Genomic DNA, 21,163 nt, shown 5'->3' on the forward strand with positions numbered 1-21,163 from the left:
CATCTTTGACATTGGCCATAGCAAATTCTTCTTAGATATGTCTCCTGAGGCAAGGGAAACAAAAGCAAAAATATACTAATTGGGATTTCATTTAAAAAAAAAACACAAAAAAACCCCAAACCAAACCAAAACAAACAAACAAATATACACCTTCTGCCCAGCAAAGGAAATAAAATTAAGGGTAACCTAATGAATGTGAGAAGATAGTTGCAAATGACATACCCAATGAAGAGTTAGCATCCATAATATATAAAGAACATATAAAATCAACACCAAAGAAATGAATAATCCAGTTAAAAAATGAGCAGAAAACATGAATAGACATTTTTCCAAAGAAGACATCCATATGTCCAACAGACATATGAAATGACCTCAATACCACTCATAATCAGGAAAATACAAATCAAAACTACAAAGAAATCACCTTGAAGAATAAACATTGTCAAAATGTCAATACTACCCAAAGCTATCTACACATTCAATGCAATCCCAATCAAAATTGCACCAGCATTCTTCTCGAAACTAGAACAAGCAATCCTAAAATACATATGGAACCACAAAAGGCCCTGAATAGCCAAAGTAACTTTGAAGAAGAAGACCAAAGCAGGAGGCATCACAATCCCAGACTCTAGCCTCTACTACAAAGCAGTCATCATCAAGACAGCATGGTATTGGCACAAAAACAGACACATAGACCAATGGAATAGAATAGAAACCCCAGAACTAGACCCACAAACGTATGGCCAGCTCATCTTTGACAAAGCAGGAAAGAACATCCAATGGAAAAAGACATTCTTTTTAACAAATGGTGCTGGGAGAACTGGACAGCAACATGCAGAAGGTTGAAACTAGACCACTTTCTCACACCATTCACAAAAATACACTCAAAATGGATAAAGGACCTGAATGTAAGACAGGAAACCATCAAAACCCTAGAGGAGAAAGCAGGAAAAGACTTCTCTGACCTCAGCCATAGCAATTTCTTACTTGACACATCCCCAAAGGCAAGGGAATTGAAAGCAAAAAATGAACTACTGGGACTTTATGAAGGTAAAAAACTTCTGCACAGCAAAGGAAACAACCAACAAAACTAAGAGGCAACCCACAGAATGGGAAAAGATATTTACAAATGACATATCGGACAAAGGGCTAGTATCCAAAATCTATAAAGAGCTCACCAAACTCCACACCCGAAAAACAAATAACCCAGTGAAGAAATGGGCAGAAAACATGAATAGACACTTCTCTAAAGAAGACATCCGGATGGCCAACAGGCACATGAAAAGATGCTCAACGTCGCTCCTCATCAGGGAAATACAAATGAAAATCACACTCAGATATCACCTCACGCCAGTCAGAGTCGCCAAAATGAACAAATCAGGAGACTACAGATGCTGGAGAGGATGTGGAGAAACGGGAACCCTCTTGCACTGTTGGTGGGAATGCAAATTGGTGCAGCCACTCTGGAAAACAGTGTGGAGGTTCCTCAAAAAATTAAAAATAGATCTACCCTATGACCCAGCAATAGCACTGCTAGGAATTTACCCAAGGGATACAGGAGTACTGATGCATAGGGGCACTTGTACCCCAATGTTCATAGCAGCACTCTCAACAATAGACAAATTATGGAAAGAGCCTAAATGTCCATCAACTGATGAATGGATAAAGAAATTGTGGTTTATATACACAATGGAGTACTACAGGGCAATGAGAAAGAACGAAATATGGCCCTTTGTAGCAATGTGGATGGAACTGGAGAGTGTGATGCTAAGTGAAATAAGCCATACAGAGAAAGACAGATACCATATGTTTTCACTCTTATGTGGATACTGAGAAACTTAACAGAAACCCATGGAGGAGGGGAAGGAAAAAAAAAAAAAAAGAGGTTAGAGTGGGAGAGAGCCAAAGCATAAGAGACTGTTAAAAACTGAGAACAAACTGAGGTTCGATGGGGGGTGGGAGGGAGGGGAGGGTGGGTGATGGGTATTGAGGAGGGCACCTTTTGGGATGAACACTGGGTGTTGTATGGAAACCAATTTGACAATAAATTTCATATATTGAAAAATAAAATAAAATAAAATAAAATAAAATAAAATCTGGTGTAGGCTAAAACAAATATTGAAAATAGAGGCTGAGAAAAAAACCATATACACATTGAAGAAACTCAATAAATGCACATTTATATTTGAAAAAAGATGAAAGAACACTGCTAATAGAAAAAAAGAGTAGTCATCACATTTTATTGATTATAATATTAAAATCACTTTTAATATGTACATTTTGATAAAATTTGATGTATATACGGCTATGAAACCATCACCACCAATTAACCAAGATAAATACAAGGAATATTGGGAAGGATATGGAGCAACTGGTACTCTTATCCACTGCACCGAGGATTTCAAGATGACATAATCACTTTGAAAAAGAATTTGGTTATTCTTACCATATTAAACATACCACATGACCCAGCCATTTCACTCCTAAGTATTTCCCCAAGATAAATTAAAGCATATGTTCATTAAACAAACAACCCCCCCCACACACACACAAAGAAATCACCTTGTACCTGTCAGGGTCACCAAAATTAGCAACACAAGAAACAGGTGTTGACAAGGATGTGTAGAAAAAAGAACCATCTTGCGCTGTTGGTAGGAAGGCAAACTGGTGCAGCCACTCTGGAAAACAGTGTGGAGGTTCTTCAAAAAGATAAAAATAAAACTGTTCTATAATTCAGCAATCACACTACTGCGTATTTACCCAAAGAATACAAAAACACCAATTCAAAGGGATACATGAACCCCGATGTTTATAGTAGCATTATTTACAATAGCCAAATTATGGAAGCAGCCCAAATGTCCATCAATTAATGAATGCATAAAGAAGATGTGGTATATATATTCAATGGAGTATTATTCAGCCACAGAAAATGAAATCTTGCCATTTGTAATGACATGATTGGAGCTAGAAAGTATAATGTTAAGTGAAATAAGGCAGTCAGAGAAAGACAAATGACATATTCTTTCACTCATATGTGGAATTTAAGAAACAAGAGTAGGAAGAAAAAGGAAAAAATTAAGAGAGAGAGAAAGAGAGAGACAGACAGACAGAAAGAAAGAAACCAAGAAACAGACTCTTACTATAGATAAGAAACTGATGGTTACCAGAGGGAGGTGGGGGAGGGGAATGGGGGAAATAGATGATGAGGATCAAGGAGGGTACTTGCAATGAGCAATGAGTGTTGCATATTGTACACCTGAGATTAATATTACGTTGTATGCTAACTAATAAATTTAAATGAAAATATACAAAAATTAAAAATAAAAATAAAAATCCAACTATATATCATCATTTTCATTATAAAAACCTGCAATAAATTTGATGACCCATTCTAAGCATATTCAAATTTTCTGTAGCATCCATCTCACCACTTTGTGCATCATTTTTTCCCTCTTCGTAAATATCTACTGATTTTCACTACTGTTTCTCTTGCCTGGTCTGTGTAGGTCCAGCATTCATCCTATGACTTTCTCATTGTTCTAAAAATCAGTGATAAAAGTAGCATTTGTCTATCTAGTAGGCCAGAAAAGTGTATTTTTAAAGTGCGCATTCTAGAACATGAACTATTTATATTACTTTGTGAGAGTAGTCCAGAACAAATCCAGACCCTGTCTGGTCTTTTCCCTTCCTTTCATTTACCTTTCATTCTACTCAATTTGTCTTCTTCATGACATTTTTGGCCACTTCACTTTGATTCTTCATTTTCAATTTTTGTTTTTGCTTTCTTCTTCCATATTTGCACATGCCATCTTACTCTGTTACATATTTTTTTTCTATTTTAGGTGTGTTTTCCTTTTTTGGCAATGCATAATTAGAATGTGCATTAGTTTTCTATTGCTGCATATCAAATTATTATAAACTCAGTGGGTTAAAAACAGTACAAATTCATTATCTTACAGTTTCCATGAGTAGGAGCCTAGGTTCTGAATAGCTGTGATTTCTGCTCATGTCCTCACCATACTGAAATCAAAGTGTTGGGTAGAGATGAGGTCTCCTCTGAGGCTCAGGTTCCTTTTCCAAGTTCATGTGGTCGTTGACACATTTAATTTCCTTCAAGGTCTAGAACTCAAATTGGCTTCATTTTCAAAGCCAACAAGACCAGACTTTTTGATACTTTATCTTCTTTTAAATCTTTCTCTGAAACATCAGGGCCTCCCAGGATTAGCTTCCTTTTCATTATCTCAAAATCAACTGATTAGTATCCAAATTGAGGGAGTAATATTCAATCATATTCAAAGGTTCTAGCTACACTTAATGGAAGGTAATTACAGTAAAAACTTGGTTTGTGAGCATAATTGGTTCTGAAAACATGCTTGTAATCCAAAGTGCTTGTATATCAAAGCAATTTTCAAGAACTATTGGTTCAGTTGTCATAATGTGATATTCAGCATCATGTACTACTCATATTGCAAGATATCACTCATTAATCAAGTTAAAATTTATTAGAAATGTTTGCTCATCTTGCGGAACACTCACCGAACAAGACTCACAAACCAAGGTTTACTGTATATGGATCATACACAACAGGGGGCTAGGCAGATTCTGCCTAGCACAGACTGTTTCAGATATTACTTTCCCAGTTGACATGGAGCTCATATGCTTCTCCTACTTGATTCTTAGGAGAACACTCAGGTCATCTTTCTAGAAGGATGCATGAACTGGGAAGCCTAGGCTCCCACTAAGAATCCAAAAATGTAACCACACCTAAGGGAACAGAGTTTCTCTTATCTGATCTGAGTGGTTTCCATTCTAGCTTTCAGATAACCCCCTCCCAATACTTATCTCATCCAGTGACAGGGACATGTAATTTGTACTTGAAAATAATGGAGGAAACATTACATTTTCAATGCTGGACCTTGACAGGACTTTTTAATCTGCTTTTATCAATTTCTCCTAGATCCAAGATTTTACATAGAATAATTTACCATCACAATTTTTAACATAGAATTGATAGGTTGCCTAATTTTTAATCTTTTGAGAAGAAGCCTCTATCATACATTATTCCATTCTATTCATCCATTTTTACATTTGTCAATGGCCTGAGGGTATTTAAAGGACCTATGATTTGTTTTCTGTGAATTTTGGTTTATCTTTGTAATCATATCATGTCTTAAATAAATGAGTTTTAATTGCTTTAATCACATAAATTAAGTATCCAAGTTGGTAATAAGTTTTGCTTCATAAAAAATCTTATTTTGTATAATATTAATCTAAAGGTATGAAAAATATTTGTAACCACAGAACATTGAAGCACATAAATTGATCGGATTAATTCTATTTTAAATTAAATATGCACTCAATATTTCTTTGCCCTAGAGAAATTTTATAAGTTTATTTTACTTTTGGCCAGATATCATTGATTGCTTTATACAGAAAGGCCTTTTATGAAAACTAATGTTCCAACAAAGAAGAAAAATACAATATAGTAATAGTATCTCTATTTTAAGATTTTTTCCACTTTAGTTTACTAATGGTATTCTTAAACATTGCTCTATTGTCCTATGCCATACATCAGTTTTTTTTATTATTATTTATGATTTAAAACTCAATTTTTTTCCTAAAGCAGTGAAAGCTAAGCTTTTAAAAATAATAAAGCAATTTAATTTGAAAGCAAGTAGGAAAATTTCTTGTCATTGGCAACACTGTTTCTTTATCAGAACATTCACTACAATATGGGTTTATTTTTGAATTTTCCTACATAAATTCTCCTTGGTTCTAGGAAAGTTAATAATAATCATTACTATTTACAGAGCACATACATAGTACAAGATCCTTTACATATATTATTTCTAAGTCTTACAACACTTCTGTAAATCTGGTATTAACATTCCAGCTTTAAAAATAAGGAAGTCAGGACACAAATTAATTTGCCAAAGGTCATGTACTAGAAATACTAAAGCCAGGATTCAAATCCAGGACTTCAATTCTAAGTTCAACTTCACGTCCTCAGTACATTTTGTTAGCTATCCTTATTCCTCTAATTAGCCTTCTGCTTGTAACTACCATTCCTCTACTATTGCTAAAGGAAAATGCCTATTCTTTCACTTTTCTTGAATATAATAAGCAGGGAAAAGTTGAGAGCACTGGGTTATATTATTTATTTGTTCAGAGGACAGGATGCCACCAGAATGTTATCATTGCCTTTAGCCGACCCAATTTTTCATCATTTTTCAGTTCCTATTATCAATTTTGCAGCTCTAAAATAAAATAGTCTTTCATTTAGGTTTCATGTTACAGTGTCAAATGTCATTTTCCCTCATCATCTCAGATTGATACTAAATGTTTATGGAGTAGAAATCCCCTAAACAGAGGAACTATTGACTGAAAAGATTTTTTGTTTTTAGCTACAGTTTCTCTTTGGTACTATTTCACTTTTATTTTGCAACTATACTTCATCACAAAGCACATAGAAAAAGTTGGGCTAGTAGAGAAGCATTTTTTGTCATCCAGCATAGCCATAGAGGAAAGTATTCTGTTAAATAAGATACTCTTCTATCACTTTAAAAGATACTGTGTAAGAAATACTATTAGTCATGAAGTTGGAATTTAAAATTGTAACAATACCTCACTAACAATTCCTCAAATAAACTTCATACAAAATCTCCTGGGTTTAAATAAATCTGTGTAAGTCCTGTGAAGTATAGTTGCTTATATTTGTAGAAGTCAAGCTAACAACTGTTACCTGCATACATATTTGTCTTTGCCCAAGAGAAACTTAGAAGTATCCACTCTGGATATACTCGAAGTCAGCAATCAATATTTACTCTTTCTTCTCTCTTTCTCTCTTACCATCTACTTTCCACTCTAATTTCCTTTGTGCTTTTTCTTCATTCACTTCTCTCTTTCATAACCAGTATGTTAAGCTTTTGAGTCATTGGTTTATTATACCTCAACTCTTAATTTTTAAGGCAATATTTTCATTCATGGATGAGGAATGTTAAGCATTACCAATAAAACAGAGATTATCTATGGATTGATCAAATTCACTTGAGAGGTGGGGGTGGCAAAATGCTCAAATCACACCAGCCAACAAGCAAGTCCTGAACATCAACCTGATATACTTCTTTTGGGGTTATTTGGGAGATGGAGTGGGGACTATTGTTCATCACAGACTTGTAGAGGATCTCTCATTTTCTATGCTCCCTAAGCCAACAATTAGTGAGTTCTAGCACCCAGATGCTCTATTCTTACACTGACTTTTGGGATCTGGAATTTCTGATAATTCTCTGAACGCAAAATTCTTGATTCTGGTGGAAGAAGTAAAACTCCTGTGAACTTTCCACATCTCCAAGGTAAATATACCCAGTGGATTATAAAGATTTTTTTTGTAAGAAAGAAAGAAGAGAGAGAGAGAGAGAGAGAGGGAGAGAGAGAGAGAAAGAAAGAAAGAAAGAAAGAAAGAAAGAAAGAAAGAAAGAAAGAAAGAAAGAAAGAAAGAAATCCTGGCAGAAAACCAACTTCATGTGAGGTAGGCTTCAATATGTTTGGGATAAACTCTTTCAAAACATCCATAAATGCTTACTCTGTTCCAAAAAGCATTATATTAGCGTTTATGGGAGGAATGTCCTGGATTCTCTGACTGTAGTAAACGGAAAAATCTGCATATTGAAGGAAAAGTACAGAATGAGTGCTTTGCCTGAACTCCTGTGTTCTTTGTCCTTTTTTCTACCTCAACCTCCCCACTTAGTCCATGATGAACCACTAAAGTCTTTTAACGAAACTGAAAGAAGATGCACTTAGATATATGCTAATTCCACAACATCTCTAGTTCTTAACTAAGGGTAACATGTCGGAATTACATGTTTAGATTTTTCAAAATATCCATGTCTGGGCCTCAAGCCAAACTTACTGAATCATAATGCCCAGAGTTTTGTTCTTAATATGTGTCTATAACAAGGAACTATATGAAATACCAGCAGTAGATTTCTACTTAACAAATAAACAGCTACCATGTTAGGTAACTTAATAAAAGAGATGTCTCACTGGTTTTCTTTCGAACCTATGTGACAGTTTTTCTGAGATACAAAAACAGGAATAAGATTATACATCTTAAGATATATACATTCTCAAATTCAGCTAAGTACTTTTTTTCCATAATGGACATTATTTTGCATTCTCACTAGCCATACGTGGTGTTTCCCTGTAACCTAAATCATTTCCAACACTTAATAATATGCAAAATATATCTCAGTAAAATTGTTAAAGTATTTTGCACATTTTTATCATTTTAATTTATTTTTCTATTTTCTGGAACTACTTGTACATTTAGGAATTGATATTATGTGTTTATTGACTGTTTGGTAGACTGCAACTATAAAATTGTCCTATTCTGGAGCCATTGGTAATGATATGTAAAGTGGCAGGAGATTTTTGTTATCATTTCAATACATGTAATGATTATTTGTATGTTTCTTTTTTGCTGTTACATTGAATGCTTATTTTGACAATTTATATTTTTTCCAGAAATATATATATTTCAAACATTTGCATAATATTGGTCTTAATACTATTTTGCATTGCTATCACTATTTTATATTTAGTTATTACCCACTTTCAGACTGTATGTGGTATGTCTGCTTTTAGTGTTCTTGATTAATTTTGCTAATCTTGCTCTTTTTTACCATTCTTTAAAAAAATAGCTTGTCATTTGTAAATCATTTTGAATTCCTCTTCTATACATTATTCCTAATTTATTTGGGTTTACTCTCTTACTCTCTCCCTATCTTCCTGGATTGAATGCATATCTCATTATTTTTATTCTTTCTAATTTTCTGATATGTTATATTCAAAGCTATAAATGTCCCATAAAAGTACTGTTTTAGGCTAACATCACAGTTTTGAGTATTTAATACTCTCAATATCAGTTAGCTCTTTATATTTTACATTATAATTTCCTCTTTAACTTGAGTTACTTAATAGTACAATTTTATTTATTTATTTATTTATTTATTTATTTATTTATACCAACACATGTGCTTTGCGTGTGTGTGTGGGGGGGTAATTTTCTATTATTGCCTTTACTTACTTCATTGTGCTCATATCACATAGTCTATATTCCCTAGGAAATGTGTCACACAAAATACCTAAGTTTCAGGGTTAGGAAAAATATGTAATCAACCTGTAGTACACAGTGCTATTATCTTCCATTCCAACTAAGTTTGAGCACTACTCTCATATTATTACCTTTATACTGCCTGTAGTATTTCCTCCCAGACACATGATTGAAGTTGATCTGATACTCTTGCTCTCTTTCTCCATGGTAGTAATTATATACCCAGAGCAGTATGAAGGAAAGGGGAATTATCTTCACTTGATATCTCATAGGAATCTCAAAATTAACATGGATGAAACACAAACCTTGTTAACCTCCAAAACCTGTTCTTTATAACCTCTTCCATTTCAGATGACCTCTATTCCTCCAGTTATGGAGGTCAAAATTCTTAGACATTTGGATTTACCTTTTTCTTCTCTTACTCCACATAAACTCCATCAGCAAATCATGTTGCTTCTACCTTAAGAATATATCCAAATATAACATCTTACCACCTATCCTGAAATTGTTGTGGATCAGTGGTTCGCGCAAATGAGGGTGATTTTGCATCTCAGGATATTTGGCAATGTCTAAAGACATTTTTTTGTTATCATAACTTGGGTAGTGCATTGTTGCTGGAATCCAGTAGTAGAGGCCATGGATGCTGCTAAACATTCTACAATGTACAGGCAGTCTGCCTCCTCAAGACACAATAAAAATTATCTGTCCAGAGGTGCCTGGGTGGCTCAGTCGGTTGAGCGTCTGACTTCGGCTCAGGTCATGATCTCACCACCCGTGAGTTCCAGCCCCGCATCGGGCTCTGTGCTGACAGCTCGGAGCCTGCTTCAGATTCTGTGTGTGTCTCTCTCTCTCTGCCCCTAACCCACTCGAATTCTGTCTCTGTCTCTCTTCAAAATAAATAAACATTAAAAAAAATTATCTGTCCAAATGTCAATAATGCTAAGGTTGAGGAAACCTGTCCTCAGAAAAAAAACTAATATTGTTCACCAGAATTATTCCAGTAGCTTTCTTACTGCAACCCCATACCCAGTTTCCTACCTTATTTCTCTTCAGTCCGTATTTTAAATACAAACTAGAGTAATATTGTAGAAAATTAATTCATATAATCTTGTAAAAAATTAAGTCATATTGTATTACTCCCTTCACAGCCCTCCAATGGCTTTCCATATCATTTAGAGTAAAGACCAAAGTCCTCACATTAACCTATAGGGCTATTCATGATCTGCCCCCACTCACCACTCTCTCTGGCATTATGACCTTTTATTCATGTCCTCAAGAATTCTTTAACACTCACACTGGCCACCTTGCTATTCCTTGAACACATACCAGATAAGTTACCACTTTAATATATTTGTTTATCCTGGAATTCCCTGCTTTCAGAAAAATCTATGGTTGGGGGGACAGAATTAAGATGGTGGAGGAGTATGCTTGTCTCATCTCTCCCACACAGCTAGTTATCAAATCATTCTGAACACCTGAGAAATCAATTAGAGTTCTGAGAAAACAGAAACTACAAGTCTACAAGTAAAAAAGTGACCACCTTCTGGAAGGTAGAGAGTGCTGACAGTTGATTTGAAGAGACAAAGCTGAAGGTATGGCAGTGGGCAGGGAACCTGCTTACAGAGGATACCACAAAGTATTATAAGCAGAAGAGTGCAAAATCTGAACTTTTAGAGTGGGGGATGTGCCTGACTTAAAGGGACTCAGGTTGTGAAGTGGCAAGGAATTCCAGGAGTGACAGCGTGGTCTGAGGATCCCCTGAGTTGCAAGAGGGACAGGTGGCACCAAAATGCCCTGCTATTTTCAGACATAACAGCAGGTTACTTGGTCTGAGGGCAACAAGGATGGATTCTGGTTTTCTGCTCTGTTTTGATAAACTCTTAACTGCTGTTCTGACGGAAACTGGGGACACAAGGGAGGTGATTATTTGCTTTTCTGTGAGGGTTTCATGAAGGATAGTGGCCCAGATATTTCAGAACAGGGTTAGAGAACAAGGCACCTCCATATTCAACCTGCCTTTCATCACTGAAAGACTTCAGGGAGCACCTAATGGAGGCCAGAGTCTCTTATACCAAGCCCCACCCCCTTGCACCCTGGAAGCACATTTAAATTATTATAATGTTTATACATTTTTGAGAGACAGAGTGCAAGTGAGGGAGGAACAGAGAGAGAGGGAGACAGAGAATGTGAAGCAGGCTCCAGGCTCTGAGCTGTCAGCACAGAGCCCAACGCAGGGCTCAAAAACACAGACTGGGAGATCTTGACCTGAGCTGAAGTTGGATGCTTAACCAATTGAGCCACCCAGGTGCCCCACCCTGGAGGTACATTTAGATTGAAGCAAGTCAGCCTGAGAATCAGTGCTGCATACTCTTACCCCAAAAGATCAGCACAAACCCCTTGCTTACACCAAGTCTACTGACTGAAGAGTGCTACAAAGTTTCAGCTGTACAGGAAAAAAGAGTTAGCTTCCTGTTTACTTTTATTCTTTATTTTTTTTATTATTTTCATTTATTTTCTGTTTTTTAATTCCATTTTAAATTTATTATAATAATTATTTTTATTTATTTATTTATTTAATTTAAATTCAAGTTAACATACAGTGTAGTCTGGGCTTCAAGAGTAGAACCCAGTAATTCATCTCTTACATATGACATCTAGTGCTCATCCCAAAAGTGCCCTCCTTAATTCCCAACACCCATTAACCCATCTGCACACCCACCTCCCCTCCAGCAGTCCTGTTTGTTCTCTGTATTTAAGAGTCCATTATGGTTTTACCTCCCTCTCCATTTTTATCTTATCTTTCCTTCTATTCCTTAGTGCTTATTTTATTTTATCTTATTTTATTATTTTATTGTATTTTATTGTATTTTTTTTTAAATTAGATTCTTTTAACAAACAGACCAAAACATACCTAGGATCTAGTTTTTGTTTTTGTTCTTGTTTTTTATTTTTGTCGTGTGTGTGTGTGTGTATGTTTTGTTTGTTTGTTTGTTTTTGCTTTTTCTTTCTTCTTTTCTAGAAAAAGTGATAAGATGAATAAATTCACCCCAAACAAAAGCACAAGAAATAGAACTCATGGCCAGGGATTGAATCAATACAAATATAATAAGTAACATGTCTGTACTAGAATTTAAAACAATTATAAGGATATTATCTGGGTCTGAAAAAAGCATAGAGGATACCAAAGAATCCCTTTCTATAGAGATAAAAGAACTAAAATCTATACAGGCCAAAATTAAAAATTTTGTAACCAAGATGAAACCTGAATGGTTTCCATGACAACAAAGATGGGCAAGGCAGAGGAGCAAATTAGTAATATAGAAGATAAAATTATGATAAATAATGAAGCTGAAAAGAAGAGGGGAAAAAGACATGGATAATAAAGACACGCATAGGGAACTCAGCAACTTACTAAAATTTAATAACACATTCATATCTTAGGTGTCTCAGAAGACGAAGAGAGGGAAAAAGCAGCAGAAAGTTTATTCAAACAAATTATAAATTTTTTAATGTTTATTCATTTTTTGAGAGAAATGGAAAGAGAGAGAATAGGGGAAAAGGTAGAGAGAGAGGAAGATACAGAATCTGAAGCAGGCTTCAGGCTCTGAGCTGTCAGAACAGAGCCCGATGCAGGGCTTGAACTCACAAACTGCGAGATCATGGCCTTAGCTGAAGTCAGATGCTTAACTGACCAAGCCACCCCGGCACCCCTATTCAAACAAATTATAGCTGAAAACTTCCCTAATCTTAGAAAGGAGACAGAGATCAAAATCCCAGAAGCACAAAGAACTCGCATTAAATTCAACAAAAGCTAGTCATCGTGAAAGTATGTCATAGTAAAATTCACAAAACACACAGACAATGAAAGAATCCTCAAAGAAGAAAAGGGAAAAATGTCCTTAATCTACAAGCAAAAACAGATTAGGTTCATAGAAGATCTGTCCACAGAAACTTGGCAGGCCAAAGAGGAATGTCAACATGCTGAATGGGAAAAATATGCAGCCAATAATACTTTATCCAGCAAAGCTCTCATTCAGAATAGAAAGAGACATAAAGAGTTTCCCAGACAAACAAAACCAAAAAAGCTTTCTGACCACTAAACCAGCCCTACAAGAAATTTTAAGGAGGACTCTTAAAGTGGAGGGGAAAAAAGGACCAGCAAAAAGATAATAAAAGGACCAGAGAATATCACCAGAAACACCAACTCTATAGGTAACACAATGGGACTAATCTCATATCTTTCAATAACCACTCTGAATGTGAATGGACTAAATGCTTCAGTCAACAGACATAAGGTATCAGAATGGATAAAAACAAAACAAAAAGCACCAAGATCTATATTCTGCCTAGAAAAGACTCATTTCAGACCAAAACACACCTGAAGATTGAAAATGAGGGAAAGTAGAATTATCTATCATGCTAATAGACATAAAAAAATGTGATAGTAGCCATACATATATCAGACAAATTATTTTTTAAGACAAAGACTGTAACAAGAGATGAAGAAGGTGACTATATCATAATTAAGGGGTCTATCCATCAAGATCTAAAAATTATAAATATTTATACCCACAACATGATAACACACAAAGATATATATCAATTAATAACAAACACAAACTCATTCATAAAAAATTTAATAATAGCAAGAGATTTTAATGCCCCACTTATACTAATTAACAGAACATATAAGCAGAAAATCAAGAAGAAAACAATGGTTTTGAATGACACACTGGACCAGAAGGGCATAACAGATAGTTTCAGAACATTTCATCCTAAAGCAGCAGAATACACATTCCTTTAGAGTGCACATGGAACATTATCCAGAATAGACCACATACTGTGTCAAAAATCACCCCTTAACAAGTACAAAAAGATTGAGACAATACCATGCATATTTTCAAGGCACAATGCTATGAAACTTGAAGTCTATCACAATAAAAAAATTGGAAAGCCCTCAAATACATAAATATTAAAGAATATCCTACTAAAGAATGAATGGGTTAACCAGAAAATTAAAGATGAAATAAAAAAAATAATCCTCAGGGACAGTATATTGAAATTGTGCCTACCTCAAGAAGCAAGAAAGGTCCCCAAAATATAACCTAACTACAGCTAAAGGAGCTAGAAAAGGAACAGCAAATAAAGCCTAAACAGCAGAAGAAAAGTAATAAAGATTAGAACAGAAATAAATGATTTGGAAACAATAAAAACAAACAAAAAAGTAGAAGATACCAATTAAACTAAGAGCTGGCTCTTTGAAAGAATTAACAAAATTGATAACCCCCTTGCCGGACTTATCAAAAACAAAAGAGAAAGGACACAAATAGATAAAATCATAAATGAAAGAGGAGAGACCAAAAATATAACAGAAATACAAACAATTACAAGAGAATAGTGTGAAAAATTATATGCCAACAAACTGGGAAATCTTAAAGAAATGGAAAAATTCCTAGAACCTCACACACTACCAAAACTCAAACAGTAAGAGATAGAAAATTGATACAAACTGATAACCAGCAAAGAAATGGAATCAGTAATCTAAAATCTTCCAACAGACAAGAGGCCTGGGCCAAATGGCTTGCCAGGGGCATTCTACCAGACTTTTAAAGAAGAGCTAAAAAGTATTCTTCTCAAAATGTTCCAAAAAATAGAAATTGAAGGAAAACTTCCAAACACATTCCACCAAGCCAGCATTTCCTTGATTCTAAAACCAAAGACCTCACTAAAAAGGAAAATTATGGGCCAATATCCCTGATGAACATGGATACAAAAATTCTCTGTAAAATAGAAGCAAATTGAAATAACAGTATATTAAAAGAATTATTCTCCATGATCAAGTGGGATTTATTACTGGGCTGCATGTCTGCTTCAATACTCATATATCAATGAATGTGATACACCACATTAATAAAAGAAAGGATAATAACCATATGATCCTGTCAATAGATAAAGAAAAATCATTTGACAAGATACAGCATCCATCCTTGATAAAAATACTCAACAAAGTAGGGATAAATAGAACATAATATTATAAAAGCCATATATGAAAGTCCCACAGCGAAGACTATCCTTAATGAGGAAAACTGAGAACCATTCCCCTACATTCAGGAACAAGACAAGGATGCCCACTTTCACCATTACTATTTAACATAGTACTGGAAGTCTTAGCCTCAGCAATCAGACAACAAAAGAAGTCATTCAAATCAGGAAAGATGAATTCAAACTTTCACTATTTCAGACGATATGATATTCTCTATAGAAAATCCAAAGACTCCACCAAAAATTGCCATAACTAATACATGAATTCAGCAATGTCACAGGATACAAAATTAACTTGCAGAAATATGCTGCATTTCTATACACCAATAACAAAGCAGTAGAAAAAGAAATTAAGGTATCTGTCCCATTTGCAATTGCACCAAAGACAATAAGATATCTGGGAATAAATCTAACTAAAGAGGTAAAAGATCTGTACTATAAAATTATAGAATACTTATGAAAGACAATGAAGTGGACACAAAAGTAATAGAAAAGTGCTCCATGCTCATGGATTGGAAGAACAAACATTGTTAAAATGTCAATACTTCTCAAAGAAACCTATGCATTTAATGTAATCCTTATCAAAATACCACCAGCATTCTTCACAGAGCTAGACCAAACAATCCCAAAATCTGTATGGAACCTCAAAAGACCCCAAATAGTCAAAGCCATCCTGAAAAAGTTAAACAAAACATGAAACATCATGATTCCAGATTTCAAGCTATATTTTAAAGCTGTAGTCATCAAGACAGCATCGTACTGGCAAACAAAAACAAAAACAAAAACAAAAAACAAAAAACAAAAACAAAACAAAACAAAACAAAAAAACAAAACAAAAACAGACACATAGATCATTGTAACAGAACAGAAAGCATATAAATTGACCCACAATTATGTGGTCAACTAATCTTTCCATTTTTTCAATGGAAAAATATCCAATGGAATAAATACAGTATCTTCAACAAATGGTGTTTGGAAACCTGGAAGGCGACATGCAAAAAAGAAGCAAACTGGACCACTTTCTTACACCATACACAAAAATAAATTCCAAAAGGATGAAAGTCCTAAACGTGAGACAGGAAACCATCAATATCTTAGAGGAGAACACAGGTAGCAACCTCTTTGACCTTGGCCACAGCAACTTCTTAGTAGACACATGTTCAGAAGCAAGGGAAACAAAAGCTAATATGAACTACTGGGAATTCTTCAAGATAAAAAGCCCTGCACAGTGAAGGAAATGATCAACAAAACTAAAAGGCAGCCTAGGGAATGGGAGAATATATTTGCAAACAACATATCTGATGAAGGGTTAGTATCCAAAATCTATAAAGAACTTATGAATCTTCGAGCACCTAGGTGGCTTTGCTGGTTAAGTATCTGATCTTGGTTTCAGCTCAGGTCATGATCTCTTAAGGTTTATGGGATCTAGTCCTGCATTGGGCTCCATATTGACAGCACAAAGCCTGCTTGGGATTCTCTCTCCTCTCTCTCTGGCCCTCCCCCTGTTCATGCTCTCTCTCCTTCTCTCTCTATCTCAAAAATAATAATAAAAATAAACATGAAAAACAGATTTTAAAAAATAAATTATCAAACTCAACAATCCAAAACCAAATAATCCAGTTAAGAAATGTGAAGAAGACATAAATAGACACTTTTCCAAAGACATCCAGATGGCTAACAGACACATGAAAAAATGCTCAACTTCTAAATGTAAGTTGCCAGGCCATAAAACTTCTAGAGATAACATATGAGAAAATTTATATAATAATGGGTTTGGCAATAAGTGTTTATAAACACAATATTCAAATCATGATCCATGTAAAATAAAGTCAATAATACGGACTTCATTTAAAAAATGTCTACTGTTTTGAAATCACCGTTAAGAAAATGGAAATACAAGCCACATACTGGCAGAAAATATTTGCAAATATTTGCTGAAAGGACTTATATCTTAAGTATGCTTTTAAAAATTATGTTTTGTTTTCTTTATATATTTTAGATACTAGACTTGTTAACAAATATTTACAAATATTTTCTGCCAAACCATAAGAACCTTAGAAGAGAACACAGGCAGTAACCTCTTCAACACTGGCTGTAGCAACTTTTTTCTAGATATGTCCCCTGAAGCAAAGAAAACAAAAGTAAAAATAAACTATTGAGACTTCATCAAAATGAAAAGCTTATGCACAGCAAAGGAACAATCAACAAAACTAAAAGGTAACCAACAGAATGGTAAGAGATATTTGCAAATTACATATCTGATAAAGGATTAGTATCCAAAATATATAAAGAATATAAAACTCAACTCCCAAAAAATGAATAATCCAATGAAAAAATGGGCAGAAGACATGAATAGACATTTTTCCAAAGAAGACATACAGATGGCAAACAGACACATGAAAAGATACTCAATATCACTCATCATGATGGAAATGCAAATCAAAACTACAATGAGATACCACCTTGCACTTGCCAGAATGGCTAAAATCAACAACACAAGAAACAACACGTTTTGGTGAGGATGTGGAGAAAGGGGAAACCTCTTGCAATGTTGGTGGAATGCAAACTGGTGCAACCACTCTGGGCAACAGTATGGAGGTTTCTCAAACAACAACAACAACAACAACAACAACAACAACAACAACAAAAACGAACTACCCTACAACCCAGGAATTGCACTATTAGGTATTTACCCAAAGGACACAAAAATACAGACCTGAAGGAGTACATGCACCCCAATGTTTATAGCAGCATTATGAAAAATAGCTAAACTATGGAGATAGTCCAAATGTCCATTAGCTGATGAATGGGTACAGAAGATGGGGTTTATATATACAATAGAATATTGCTCAGCTATCAAAAAGAATGAATTCTTGTCATTTGCAAATATCTGGATGGAGCTAGAATGTATTATGTTAAAGGAAATTAATTGGTGTAGAAAGACAAATACCATGTGATTTCACTCATATGTAGAATTTAGGAAACAAAACAGATGAACATATATGGGAAGAGTAGTGGAATAGGAGAGAGGGAAACACATCTCAAGAGACACTTAACAGCAGAGAACAAACTGAAAGTTGATAGAGGGAAGTGGGTGGGAGATGGGCTAGATGGGTGATGAGTATTAAGGAGGGCACTTGTGATGAGCCCTGGGTATTGTATGTAAATAATGAATCACTCAATTCTACTCCAAAACCCAAGATTGCACTGTAGGTTAACTAAATTTTAAATTAAAAGAAAAAATATGTATAAATGTATACAGAGAGAGATAAAAAACATGATGATGATGATGATGATAGAAAATAGACACGTTATAGATATATATACAGATATAGATATAGATGATATAGATATAGATATAGATATAGATATAGATATAGATGATATAGATATAGATGTAGATGATATAGATATAGATGATATAGATATAGATGATATATAGATATAGATATAGATGATATAGATATAGATATAGATATAGATATAGATAAAGAAAAATATATGCTTCTCCCCTTCACCTGTATGTCTTTATTGAAATACTGCTTCCACACTGAGATCTTCCTTGATGATTTTATTTAATTTTTCGTGTGTTCCCTACAACTCCATCTCTTTTCCTGTTTCATTTTTCTCTATATCACTTAATCACCAAGTGACATGTTTATATTTCACTTATTTAGTATATTGCTTGACTCCTTCTACTAGAATGTAAGTACTATGAAGCAGGGATACTCGTTTTGTTCACTGGTATATCCTCAATAATTAAATGCCACTCAACACATAGTAGTTGTTTAAAACATACTTTTGAATAAATTAATGAATTAGAAAGTTTCTCTTGGCCTATCCTCATCTATGGCCCTCTCTCTTTCCAGCTCCAGTTCACAATCCACTATGAAGAGGGATTTCCACCTTTCCACCTTGGTCTTTCTCCGGATTTTTCAATATTTTTCTGTTTGTTGCTGACTGCAGTACTGATAATTATTAATGCCCATCTCCTTTAAGTTTGGGGATTGTGGGAAAAAAAGAGTGAAAACTCCAACTCGTTGTTTCTCTTATTCAAAATTAGAATTTCTCACATATTTTGTATCCCTGAAGTACCTATTATGTATAGATCCAAGAGAAATACAATTTTAAATATATTAATTAATTAATTAATTAATTCTATCTGGATATAGAAAATATATGGAGTTTCATGGAGCAACAATTTTTTTCATGGAATCATAAAATAAATTCATTTCCCTGCAAGAGAAAATTATGCAATCTCTGGGTATATATCAAGTAATTTCTTGCACATTGGGACAATGTTCATAAAGGATCCAGACTATTCCCTATGTTGCCACATTCTGACACTCTGTAAACTCACAGAAACATTGTTTTACAGGGTACACAAAATTTGAATTTTAACCTCTTACCAAATGTATGGTGTGAAAATATTTTCTCTCATTCTATAGATTCTCTCATTTTCAATTGTTTCTTTTGCTGTATAGAAGCTTTTTAGTTTGATACAACACCATTGTCTGTTTTTGCTTTTGTTGTCTGTGCTTTGGGATCATGTAAAAAAAATTCATTTCCCAGGACAATGTCATGAAACATTTTTCCTATCTTTTCTTCTACAAAATTATAGTTTGGGGATTTATGTTTAAGTCTTTAATTCATATTGAGTTTAATTTTGTAAATGGCATGAGATAAAGGTTCAATTTCATTCTTCTGCCATGTGAATATCCAGTCTTCTCAATACTATTTACTGAAGAGAAATCAATTAACAACCTTATGGGGATTACCTTGCACATAATGGGTCACTTTTCTCTTCTGGCCTCCAAAATCTTTGTCTTTGATTTTTGATAATTTAATTATAATTGTCTTGGTGTAATCTTTTTGAATTGAACTTATTTTAAAGTCCTTTGAACTTCATGAATCTGGATGCTCATATTCTTGCCATTATTTGGGAAGATTTTGACTAGATAATTTAATATGATCTGTCTTTCAGTTTGTACATTATTTCTTTTGTTTGATTAAGTTGGCTGTTTAAACTCTCTACTGCATTTTTCATTTCATTCATTGTATTCTTCCCCTCCAGAATTTCTTGTGTGTGTGTGTGTGTGTGTGTGTGTGTGTGTGTGTGTTTTAATGATTTCTTTGTTGAAATTCTTTGTTCATACATTGTTTTTTCTGATTTAATTGAGTTGCTTGGCTGTCTTGTTGCTTGCTGAGCTTTGTTAAAATGTTTTTTTTTAATTGTTAGGCAGTTCATTAGCTTTTATTTCTTTATGGTTGGTTATTGGAATATTATACTGTTCCATTAGTGATGTTATGTTTCTTTGATTTTGCTTGTTTCTTCAAGTCTTTTATTATTGTCTTTACATTTGATGAAGCAGTAACTTCCTATAGTCTTACTGACAGCCTTTTGGAGAGAAAGACTTTCATTAAAGAGCATGGATAAGGACTCTGGGCTTCTCCCAGTACTTCTTTATGTATGTACCCAGTCCACTTTTCTTTTCCCCTTTTGGGAGGAAGCCTTAGGATTTTATGCCTTCTTCTGATCTTGTAAAGTTTGACTACACACTGAGACTTTCTTATTTATTTTCGTTAAACTATAGCCTTGAAGTTTCCAAGGTTAAATGCTACTATCAGCCAAGCACAGTGAGCTAGCCATCTACATGTGCTCATTCATGATCTTCAGAGGCTCATATATGCCACTTTAAGGGTGCACAGAGAGCCCTGGCTATGTGAGAGAGAGGGGGGCTTGTCTAGCACTTTAATTGCATGTGGTCAAGATTCAGTAATCCACAGGTGATGCATCCCACAATATTCAAGAAAAGACCTTTTGGTGGTGTTGTGACACAGTTAGTAGAAACTGGATGTTTGTTGAGTTCTGCACCCTGGTTACTATGAGCCCTTGCCCCTTTCCCCTGCTTCTAGCTGTTTCCAGACTATTCAACCTAGCCAGTCCCTTCAATGTCCTGGGTTGAGTGAGAAAGAATTGGTTCTCTTGAACAACATCCAACATGCCTG

Source organism: Panthera pardus, unplaced genomic scaffold (genome assembly GCF_024362965.1).
Source record: "Panthera pardus isolate Hobbes unplaced genomic scaffold, ASM2436296v1 HiC_scaffold_27, whole genome shotgun sequence".
NCBI classification, from domain to species: Eukaryota; Metazoa; Chordata; class Mammalia; order Carnivora; family Felidae; genus Panthera; species Panthera pardus.